Source organism: Amblyraja radiata, chromosome 36, assembly GCF_010909765.2.
Source record: "Amblyraja radiata isolate CabotCenter1 chromosome 36, sAmbRad1.1.pri, whole genome shotgun sequence".
Classification (NCBI taxonomy): Eukaryota; Metazoa; Chordata; class Chondrichthyes; order Rajiformes; family Rajidae; genus Amblyraja; species Amblyraja radiata.
This window is the reverse complement of record NC_045991.1, coordinates 1,198,761-1,211,107: the sequence shown is the minus strand read 5'-3', so window position 1 is coordinate 1,211,107 and position 12,347 is coordinate 1,198,761. Positions and strand designations below refer to the sequence as shown.

General features: G+C 46.1%; 1 protein-coding gene across 2 annotated transcripts in view; it reads right to left on the bottom strand.

Moving 5' to 3' along the window:
* LOC116966302 (sialic acid-binding Ig-like lectin 12) overlaps positions 1-12,347 on the bottom strand; it is a 66,719-nt gene that overhangs the window by 15,545 nt on the left and 38,827 nt on the right. The window lies entirely within an intron of this gene.

Below are 12,347 nucleotides of genomic sequence, written 5' to 3'. Positions count from 1 at the left end.
CCCGTTCCTGCCTTCTCCCCATACCCCCTGACTCCGTTATCTTTAAGAGCCCTATCTAGCTCTCTCTTGAAAGCATCCAGAGAACCTGCCTCCACCGCCCTCTGAGGTTTCCTCGTCTCCGTTCTAAATGGCTTACTCCTTATTCTTAAACTGTGGCCCCTGGTTCTGGACTCCCCCAACATCGGGAATATGTTTACTGCCTCCGGCGTGTCCAAGCCCTTAACAATCGTATATGTTTCAATGAGATGCCCTCTCATCCTTCTAAACTCCAGAGGGTACAAGCCCAGCTGCTCCATTCTCTCAGCATATGACAGTCCCGCCATCCCAAGAATTAACCTTGTAAACCTACGCTGCGCTCCCTCAATAGCAAGAATGTCCTTTCTCAAATTAGGGGACCAAAATTGCACACAATACTCCAGGTGTGGTCTCACTATGGCTCTGTACAACAGCAGAAGGACCTCTTTGTTCCTATATTCGATTCCTCTTGTTATAAAGGCAAACATGCCATTCGCTTTCTTCACTGCCTGCTGTACCTGCATGCTTACTTTCATAGACTGATGAACAAGGACCCCCGATCCCGTTGTACTTCCCCTTTTCCCAACTTGACTCCATTTAGATAGTAATCTGCCTTCCTGTTTTTACTACCAAAGTGGATAACCTCACATTTATCCGCATTAAACTTCATCTGCCATGCATCTGCCCACTCCCCCAACCTGTCCAAGTCACCCTGCATTCTCGTAGCACCCTCCTCACAGTTCACACTGCCACCCAGCTTTGTGTCATCTGCAAATGTGCTAATTTTACTTTGAATCCCTTCATCCAAATCATTGATGTAAATTGTAAATAGCTGCGGTCCCAGCTCCGAGCCTTGCGGTACCCCACTAGTCTCTGCCGGCCATTCTGAAAGGGACCCGTTAATCCCTACTCTTTGTTTCCTGTCTGCCTACCAATTTTCTATCCATGTCAGCACTCTACCCACAATACCATGTGCTCTAGTTTTGCCCACTAAACTCCTATGTGGGACCTTATCAAATGCTTTCTGAAAGTCCAGGTACACTACATCCACTGGCTCTCCCTTGTCCATTTTCCTAGTTATATCTTCAAAATATCCCAGAATATTAGTCAAGCATGATTTCCCCTTCGTAAATCCATGCTGACTCGGACCGATCCTGTTACTGCTATCCAAATATTCGGCTATTTCATCTTTTATAATTGACTCCAGCATCTTCCCTACCACCGATGTCAGGCTAACTGATCTATAATTCCCTGTTTTCTCTCTGCCGCCTTTCTTAAAATGTGGGATAATATTAGCTACCCTCCAAACCACAGGAACTGATCCTGAATCTATAGAACATTGGAAAATTATCACCAATGCATCCACGATTTCTAGAGCCACTTCCTTAAGTACCCTGGGATGCAGACCATCAGGCCCTGGGGATTTATCAGCCTTCAGTCCCATCAGTCTATCTAACACCATTTCCTGCCTAATGTGGATTTCCTTCAGTTCCTCCCTCACCCCAGATCCTCTGGCCACTAGTACATCAGGAAGATTGTTTGTGTCCTCCTTAGTGAAGACAGATCCAAAGTACCTGTTCAACTCATCTGCCATTTCCTTGTTCTCCATAATAAATTCACCTTTTTCGCTCTTCACGGGTCCATCTTTGGTCTTAACTAATTTTTTCCTCTTCACATACGTAAAGAAGCTTTTACTATCCTGTTTTATATTCTTGGCTAGCTCACCTTCGTACCTCATCTTTTCTCCCCGTATTATCTTTATGGTTATCTTTTGTTGTTCTTTAAACATGACCCAATCCTCTTGCTTCCCGTCCATCTTTGCTACGTTGTACTTCATCGCTTTAAATGTTATACTTTCCCTGACGTCCCTTGTCAGCCATGGTCGTCCCTTTCTCCCCTTGGAATCTTTCTTCCTCCTAAGAATGAACTGATCCTGCACCTTCTGTATTATTCCTAGAAATACCTGCCATTGTTGTTCCACTGTCATCCCAGATAGTGTATCTTTCCAGTCAACTTTGGCCAGCTCCTCCCTCATAGTCCCCTTCATTCAACTGCAACACTGACACCTCCGATCTACTCTTCAAATGGCTTGAGGTCCTTATCAAATCCGGTTCATTACATAACACTAAATCCAGAATTGCCTTCTCCCTGGTAGGCTCCAATTCAAGCTGTTCAAAGAATCCATCACAAAGGCACTCTACAAAGTCCCTTTCTTGGGGTCCAGTACCAACCTGATTTTCCCAGTCTACCTGCATGTTGAAATCTCCCATAACAACCACAGCATTACTTTTGCTACTTGCCAATTTTAACTCCTGATTCAACTTGCGCCCTATGTCCAGGCTACTGTTTGGGGGCCTGTAGATTTGTCCCATTAGGGTCTTTTTACCCTTACAATTCCTTAGTTCTATCCATACTGACTCCACATCTCCTGTTTCAAAGTCACCCCTTGCAAGGGACTGAATTTAATTCCTCACCAACCCCACCCCCTCTGCCCACCTGTCTGCCTTTTCGATAGGAGGTATATCCTTGAATATTCAGTTCCCAGCCCTGGCCCTCTTGCAGCCATGTCTCAGTAATTCCCACAACATCATACTTGCCAGTTTCTAACTGAGCCTCAAGCTTGTCCACTTTATTCCTTATACTTCGCGCATTCATATACAGCACTTTGACATCCGTATTCACTTCCCCCCTCGCAATAGGCCCTGACCTTACTCTGTTGTCCATTCTCGAGCTTTCCTTCCCCTTAATTCGGGAATCTTTTGAAATTTTTCCTGTAGCCACTTCCCCTTCAACTCCATCTTTACACTTCAAATTTGTCAATCCCTCCCCCCCACTATTTAGTATAAACCCACACGTATAGGCCGAGCCCTTTTGTATAGGTCACCACTACCCCAGAAGAGATCCCAGTGGTCTGTAAATCTAAATCCTTGCTCCCTGCACCAGCCCCTCAGCCACACATTCAGATCCCCTATCTCCCTGCTCCTGTCCTCACTAGCACGTGGTACTGGAAGCAATCCAGAGATAAGCAACCAAGAAGTCTGGCATTTCAGTCTTCTTCCCAACTCTGAAGTCATGTTGGAGAACCTCCTTCCTCTTCTTCCCGATGTCGTTTGTGCTTACGTGTACAATTGAATTGAATATGTTTATTGTCATTGCACAAAACTGAGCAACGAAATTCCATTTGCTTCTCCTCCGTTAAAAGAAATACAACACGACAACCAATACACATATGTACAGTTAATAGTAAAATAACAAATACATTTTTAAAAGAGTTTAAAAGAATTTAGCGGTATTCCTCGTACTGTTACTGTTACTTCTTGCTTCCCAGTGTTCACTAGTGGAGTTAAGCTCTTTTATCGCACATGGGTAGAAACTATTTTTTAGTCTACCGGTGCGAGCCTGCAGAGACCTGAGTCACCTCCCAGAGGGTAGCAGAGTAAAAAGGTGGTTGGCAGGGTGGGATGTGTCCTTCTCGATATTTATGGCCCTGCGCAAGCATCGGGCCTTGTATATGTCATCCAAGGAGGGCAGGTTAGCGTTTGTAATGCGCTGCGCAGTTTTTATAATTCCCTGCAGTGCCCTCCTCTCAGCCACAGTACAGCTAGCAAACCACACCAGGATTCCATAGGTGAGGATACTTTCCACGGCGCATCGGTAGAAGGACAGCAGCAGCGGCTGTGAGACGTTAGCTCTCCGTAGAGACCTCAGGAAATACAGCCACTGATGAGACTTCTTCAAGAGAGTGACGGTGTTCATTTGCCATTTGAGGTCCTGGGAGATGTTTATTCCCAGGAACTTAGTCATTGACTCTCTCCAACATGTCTCCTTTGATGTATAAGGGAGCAGGTTCCTCTCTCCTCTTCCTCCTGAAGTCAACGACAAGTTCTTTTGTCTTTGATGGGTTTAGTACCAGGTTGTTTTTGGTACACCAGACGGACTTCATCCCTGTAGGCTGACTCGTCATCGTTGTTTATCAGTCCCACCACAGTCGTGTCGTCCGCAAACTTGATGATCCAACTACTGTCAGCTGTTCACCTTCTCTCTCTCTCTCGGATGTTCAGAATTCGGCTTGTGACATCCTGAATCCTGGCACCAGGGAGGCAACAGACCATCCTCGTATCTCGTCTGCCGCCACAGAATCTCCTGTCCGCTCCTTGGACAATGGAGTCACCCACCACTAAGGCTCTGCCTGACGTCGGTCTCGCCGGTCGAGTCCCATCTCTAGGATTGGAGCCACTGATGTGTTCGCCGCTCGGACTAGAAACAACGTCTCCCTGGACAGTTCCCAAGAGGGCGTACCTGTTTTCATTAGGCCCAGTCACCTGAGTCTTCTGCACTCCACTATTTCCACCCTTTCTCTCCGTCACACACCTTGGTTCTTCCCGTATCCTCGGCATGACTATCTCACTGTAGGTCCTGTCCAGGAAACTGATTTCCCAGATGGCCCTGAGGTCATCCCGCTGCTTCTCCAGTGCCCCAACACGATCCTTTAGGAGCTGAAGCTTAAAGTAACTTCTCAAACTTAAAGTAACCCCGGCATTCCCTCTCTCTCCATCCCTCCCTAGTTACACTTGTTTCTCGTTTTCCACCCAACAAACAGCTAATAATGGCCTGTTACCCATTCCTTCTCTCCAGAGATGCTGTCTGTTTCGCTGAGTTACTCCAGCCTTTTTTTGTCTATCTTCGCTTTCCACCAGCATCTGCAATTGCTTCCTACACAGAACTTTCTCAATCCCTGGTTTAAAATTAATACTGACCTCTAATCCGTGCTGCATTCTGGTAAAAACCTTCAAAGCCTGCACATCCTTCCAGTAATGGGGTAATCAGGACCACACATAATACTCCAAATAACCTTATCTGATATTGAATATTGACTTCTCTAACTTCGAGTCCCGTGAGATTGGAGAATACGCCCCAATCTCCATTTACGGTGAAAGTGTGGAGAGAGTGTCCAGCTTTAATTTCTGGGCACTCACATTTCAGAGGACCTCACATGGTCCACCAGCACCGCTGCGCTGGTCAAGAAGGCACAGCAACGACTGTTCTTCCTGACGACACTAACAAAGACTGGTCTGCCCCAACAGCTGCTGACAACCTTCTACCGCTGCACCACAGAGAGCATATGGCATCTCTGTGTGGTATCTCAGCTGCACGGAGGCGAGAGGAGAGCTCTTCAGCGCATCGTCCACAGAGCGCAGAGGATTATTGGGACACAGCTACCAGTCTTGGCGGGCATCTACCACACACGGTGCCTCAGGAAGGCCGTCAACATCCATAAAGACTCATCACACCCCTGTAACGGACTGTTTGAACTACTTCCCTCCGGCAGACGTTACAAGGCCTTCTACGCCCGAACCTCCAGACTCAGAAACAGCTTTATTTCCAGAGCTATAGCGGCTCTGAACCGGCCCTGCTGAGTGCCCCCACTCCCACTGGACTGTCTCCCTCGGATGGTCACGTCACACAGCTTATTTATTTATTTTACTTTTCTTTTACATCGGTTGGAAGCTGCATACTAAATCTCGTTGCAGTGACGTGCAATGACAATAACATATATTATTATTATTATTATTATTATTATTATTATTATTATTATTATTATTATTATTATTATTATTATTATTATTATTATTATTCAAGTAACCCTTGCTTTCCCTCTCTCTCCAACCCCTCTCCCCTTCCCAGTTCTGTGACTAGTCGGATTGTCCTCGATTATATTTTATCTTTGATTTGTTGTCACCTTCTCCTAGCTAACAATTCTACATTTTTTCTGTCCCCTTTGTCTCCTTTTCACACCTTGCACTTCCTTATCTCTGTATCCCCCTCTCCCCTGACTCGGTCTGAAGAAGGGTCTCGACTTGACACGCTACCCCTTCCTTCTCTCCAGAGATGCTGCCTGTCCCGCTGAGTTACTCCAGCTTTTTGTGTCTAACCGTATCTAATCTTCATCTTACAAGAGGAGAGAGTGTGGGAGAGAGGCAGTTATACAATAATATCCCGGTAAAACACGATATATTCCACTGACTTCTCATTTATGTTCACAGAGACGTGACATGTGTCTACTCACATTCTATGATGAGGGTCACATTCCCCTTCCCTGTCCCGTCCATCTTTGCTACGTTGTACTTCATCGCTTTAAATGTTATACTGTCCCTGACGTCCCTTGTCAGCCATGGTCGTCCCTTTCTCCCCTTGAAATCTTTCTTCCTCCTAAGAATGAACTGATCCTGCACCTTCTGTATTATTCCTAGAAATACCTGCCATTGTTGTTCCACTGTCATCCCAGATAGTGTATCTTTCCAGTCAACTTTGGCCAGCTCCTCCCTCATAGTCCCCTTTATTCAACTGCAACACTGACACCTCCGATCTACTCTTCAAATGGCTTGAGGTCCTTATCAAATCCGGTTCATTACATAACACTAAATCCAGAATTGCCTTCTCCCTGGTAGGCTCCAATTCAAGCTGTTCAAAGAATCCATCACAAAGGCACTCTACAAAGTCCCTTTCTTGGGGTCCAGTACCAACCTGATTTTCCCAGTCTACCTGCATGTTGAAATCTCCCATAACAACCACAGCATTACTTTTGCTACATGCCAATTTTAACTCCTGATTCAACTTGCGCCCTATGTCCAGGCTACTGTTTGGGGGCCTGTAGATTTGTCCCATTAGGGTCATTTTACCCTTACAATTCCTTAGTTCTATCCATACTGACTCCACATCTCCTGTTTCAAAGTCACCCCTTGCAAGGGACTGAATTTAATTCCTCACCAACCCCACCCCCTCTGCCCACCTGTCTGCCTATTCGATAGGAGGTATATCCTTGAATATTCAGTTCCCAGCCCTGGCCTTCTTGCAGCCATGTCTCAGTAATTCCCACAACATCATACTTGCCAGTTTCTAAATGAGCCTCAAGCTTGTCCACTTTATCCCTTATACTTCGCGTATTCATATACAGCACTTTGACATCCGTATTCACTTCCCCCCTCGCAATAGGCCCTGACCTTACTCCGTTTCCATTCTCGAACTTTCCTTCCCCTTAATTCGGGAATCTTTTGAAATCTTTCCTGTAGCCACTTCCCCTTCAACTCCATCTTTATACTTCAAATTTGTCAATCCCTCCCCCCCACTATTTAGTATAACCCCACACGTATAGGCCGAGCACTTTTGTTTAGGCCACCACTACCCCAGAAGAGATCCCAGTGGTCTGTAAATCTAAATCCTTGCTCCCTGCACCAGCCCCTCAGCCACACATTCAGATCCCCTATCTCCCTGTTCCTGTTCTCACTAGCACGTGATACTGGAAGCAATCCAGAGATAAGCAACCAAGAAGTCTGGCATTTCAGTCTTCTTCCCAACTCTCTGAAGTCATGTTGGAGAACCTCCTTCCTCTTCTTCCCAATGTCGTTTGTGCTTACGTGTACAATTGAATTGAATATGTTTATTGTCATTGCACAAAACTGAGCAACGAAATTCCATTTGCTTCTCCTCCGTTAAAAGAAATACAACACGACAACCAATACACATATGTACAGTTAATAGTAAAATAATAAATACATTTTTAAAAGAGTTTAAAAGAATTTAGCGGTATTCCTCGAAGTTACTTCTTGCTTCCCAGTGTTCACTAGTGGAGTTAAGCTCTTTTATCGCACATGGGTAGAAACTATTTTTTAGTCTACCGGTGCGAGCCTGCAGAGTCCTGAGTCGCCTCTCAGAGGGCAGCAGAGTAAAAAGGTGGTTGGCAGGGTGGGATGTGTCCTTCTCGATATTTATGGCCCTGCGCAAGCATCGGGCCCTATATATGTCATCCAAGGAGGGCAGGTTAGCGTTTGTAATGCGCTGCGCAGTTTTTATAATTCCCTGTAGCGCCCTCCTCTCAGCCACAGTACAGCTAGCAAACCACACCAGGATTCCATAGGTGAGGATACTTTCCACGGCGCATCGATAGAAGGACAGCAGCAGCGGCTGTGAGACGTTAGCTCTCCGTAGAGACCTCAGGAAATACAGCCGCTGATGAGACTTCTTCACGAGAGTGACGGTGTTCATTTGCCATTTGAGGTCCTGGGAGATGTTTATTCCCAAGAACTTAAAGTCATTGACTCTCTCCACCATGTCTCCTTTGATGTATAAGGGAGCAGGTTCCTCTCTCCTCTTCCTCCTGAAGTCAACGACAAGCTCTTTTGTCTTTGATGGGTTTAGTACCAGGTTGTTTTTGGTACACCAGACAGTCAGTTTTTGGACTTCATCCCTGTAGGCAGACTCGTCATCGTTGTTGTTTATCAGTCCCACCACAGTCGTGTCGTCCGCAAACTTGATGATCCAACTACTGCCGGCTGTTCACCTTCTCTCTCTCTCTCTCTCTCGAGGATGTTCAGAATTCGGCTTGTGACATCCTGAATCCTGGCACCAGGGAGGCAACAGACCATCCTCGCATCTCGTCTGCCGCCACAGAATCTCCTGTCCACTCCTTGGACAATGGAGTCACCCACCACTAGGGCTCTGTCCGATGTCGGTCTCGCCGGTCGAGTCCCATCTCTAGGATTGGAGCCACCGATGAGTTCGCCGCTCGGACTGGAAACATCGTCTCCCTGGACAGTTCCCAAGAGGGCGTACCTGTTTTCATTAGGCCCAGCCACCTGAGTCTTCTGCACTCCACTATTTCCACCCTTTCTCTCCGTCACACACCTTGGTTCTTCCCGTATCCTCGGCATGACTATCTCACTGTAGGTCCTGTCCAGGAAACTGATTTCCCAGATGGCCCTGAGGTCATCCCGCTGCTTCTCCAGTGCCCCAACACGATCCTTTAGGAGCTGAAGCTTAAAGTAACTTCTCAAACTTAAAGTAACCCCGGCATTCCCTCTCTCTCCATCCCTCCCTAGTTACACTTGTTTCTCGTTTTCCACCCAACAAACAGCTAATAATGGCCTGTCACCCATTCCTTCTCTCCAGAGATGCTGTCTGTTTCGCTGAGTTACTCCAGCCTTTTTTTGTCTATCTTCGCTTTCCACCAGCATCTGCAATTGCTTCCTACACAGAACTTTCTCAATCCCTGGTTTAAAATTAATACTGACCTCTAATCCGTGCTGCATTCTGGTAAAAACCTTCAAAGCCTGCACATCCTTCCAGTAATGGGGTAATCAGGACCACACATAATACCCCAAATAACCTTATCTGATATTGAATATTGACTTCTCTAACTTCGAGTCCCGTGAGATTGGAGAATACGCCCCAATCTCCATTTACGGTGAAAGTGTGGAGAGAGTGTCCAGCTTTAATTTCTGGGCACTCACATTTCAGAGGACCTCACATGGTCCACCAGCACCGCTGCGCTGGTCAAGAAGGCACAGCAACGACTGTTCTTCCTGACGACACTAACAAAGACTGGTCTGCCCCAACAGCTGCTGACAACCTTCTACCGCTGCACCACAGAGAGCATATGGCATCTCTGTGTGGTATCTCAGCTGCACGGAGGCGAGAGGAGAGCTCTTCAGCGCATCGTCCACAGAGCGCAGAGGATTATTGGGACACAGCTACCAGTCTTGGCGGGCATCTACCACACACGGTGCCTCAGGAAGGCCGTCAACATCCATAAAGACTCATCACACCCCTGTAACGGACTGTTTGAACTACTTCCCTCCGGCAGACGTTACAAGGCCTTCTACGCCCGAACCTCCAGACTCAGAAACAGCTTTATTTCCAGAGCTATAGCGGCTCTGAACCGGCCCTGCTGAGTGCCCCCACTCCCACTGGACTGTCTCCCTCGGATGGTCACGTCACACAGCTTATTTATTTATTTTACTTTTCTTTTACATCGGTTGGAAGCTGCATACTAAATCTCGTTGCAGTGACGTGCAATGACAATAACATATATTATTATTATTATTATTATTATTATTATTATTATTATTATTATTATTATTATTATTATTATTATTATTATTATTATTATTATTATTCAAGTAACCCTTGCTTTCCCTCTCTCTCCAACCCCTCTCCCCTTCCCAGTTCTGTGACTAGTCGGATTGTCCTCGATTATATTTTATCTTTGATTTGTTGTCACCTTCTCCTAGCTAACAATTCTACATTTTTTCTGTCCCCTTTGTCTCCTTTTCACACCTTGCACTTCCTTATCTCTGTATCCCCCTCTCCCCTGACTCGGTCTGAAGAAGGGTCTCGACTTGACACGCTACCCCTTCCTTCTCTCCAGAGATGCTGCCTGTCCCGCTGAGTTACTCCAGCTTTTTGTGTCTAACCGTATCTAATCTTCATCTTACAAGAGGAGAGAGTGTGGGAGAGAGGCAGTTATACAATAATATCCCGGTAAAACACGATATATTCCACTGACTTCTCATTTATGTTCACAGAGACGTGACATGTGTCTACTCACATTCTATGATGAGGGTCACATTCCCCTTCCCTGTCCCGTCCATCTTTGCTACGTTGTACTTCATCGCTTTAAATGTTATACTGTCCCTGACGTCCCTTGTCAGCCATGGTCGTCCCTTTCTCCCCTTGAAATCTTTCTTCCTCCTAAGAATGAACTGATCCTGCACCTTCTGTATTATTCCTAGAAATACCTGCCATTGTTGTTCCACTGTCATCCCAGATAGTGTATCTTTCCAGTCAACTTTGGCCAGCTCCTCCCTCATAGTCCCCTTTATTCAACTGCAACACTGACACCTCCGATCTACTCTTCAAATGGCTTGAGGTCCTTATCAAATCCGGTTCATTACATAACACTAAATCCAGAATTGCCTTCTCCCTGGTAGGCTCCAATTCAAGCTGTTCAAAGAATCCATCACAAAGGCACTCTACAAAGTCCCTTTCTTGGGGTCCAGTACCAACCTGATTTTCCCAGTCTACCTGCATGTTGAAATCTCCCATAACAACCACAGCATTACTTTTGCTACATGCCAATTTTAACTCCTGATTCAACTTGCGCCCTATGTCCAGGCTACTGTTTGGGGGCCTGTAGATTTGTCCCATTAGGGTCATTTTACCCTTACAATTCCTTAGTTCTATCCATACTGACTCCACATCTCCTGTTTCAAAGTCACCCCTTGCAAGGGACTGAATTTAATTCCTCACCAACCCCACCCCCTCTGCCCACCTGTCTGCCTATTCGATAGGAGGTATATCCTTGAATATTCAGTTCCCAGCCCTGGCCTTCTTGCAGCCATGTCTCAGTAATTCCCACAACATCATACTTGCCAGTTTCTAAATGAGCCTCAAGCTTGTCCACTTTATCCCTTATACTTCGCGTATTCATATACAGCACTTTGACATCCGTATTCACTTCCCCCCTCGCAATAGGCCCTGACCTTACTCCGTTTCCATTCTCGAACTTTCCTTCCCCTTAATTCGGGAATCTTTTGAAATCTTTCCTGTAGCCACTTCCCCTTCAACTCCATCTTTATACTTCAAATTTGTCAATCCCTCCCCCCCACTATTTAGTATAACCCCACACGTATAGGCCGAGCACTTTTGTTTAGGCCACCACTACCCCAGAAGAGATCCCAGTGGTCTGTAAATCTAAATCCTTGCTCCCTGCACCAGCCCCTCAGCCACACATTCAGATCCCCTATCTCCCTGTTCCTGTTCTCACTAGCACGTGATACTGGAAGCAATCCAGAGATAAGCAACCAAGAAGTCTGGCATTTCAGTCTTCTTCCCAACTCTCTGAAGTCATGTTGGAGAACCTCCTTCCTCTTCTTCCCAATGTCGTTTGTGCTTACGTGTACAATTGAATTGAATATGTTTATTGTCATTGCACAAAACTGAGCAACGAAATTCCATTTGCTTCTCCTCCGTTAAAAGAAATACAACACGACAACCAATACACATATGTACAGTTAATAGTAAAATAATAAATACATTTTTAAAAGAGTTTAAAATAATTTAGCGGTATTCCTCGAAGTTACTTCTTGCTTCCCAGTGTTCACTAGTGGAGTTAAGCTCTTTTATCGCACATGGGTAGAAACTATTTTTTAGTCTACCGGTGCGAGCCTGCAGAGTCCTGAGTCGCCTCTCAGAGGGCAGCAGAGTAAAAAGGTGGTTGGCAGGGTGGGATGTGTCCTTCTCGATATTTATGGCCCTGCGCAAGCATCGGGCCCTATATATGTCATCCAAGGAGGGCAGGTTAGCGTTTGTAATGCGCTGCGCAGTTTTTATAATTCCCTGTAGCGCCCTCCTCTCAGCCACAGTACAGCTGGCAAACCTCACCAGGATTCCATAGGAGAGGATACTTTCCACGGCGCATCGATAGAAGGACAGCAGCAGCGGCTGTGAGACGTTAGCTCTCCGTAGAGACCTCAGGAAATACAGCCGCTGATGAG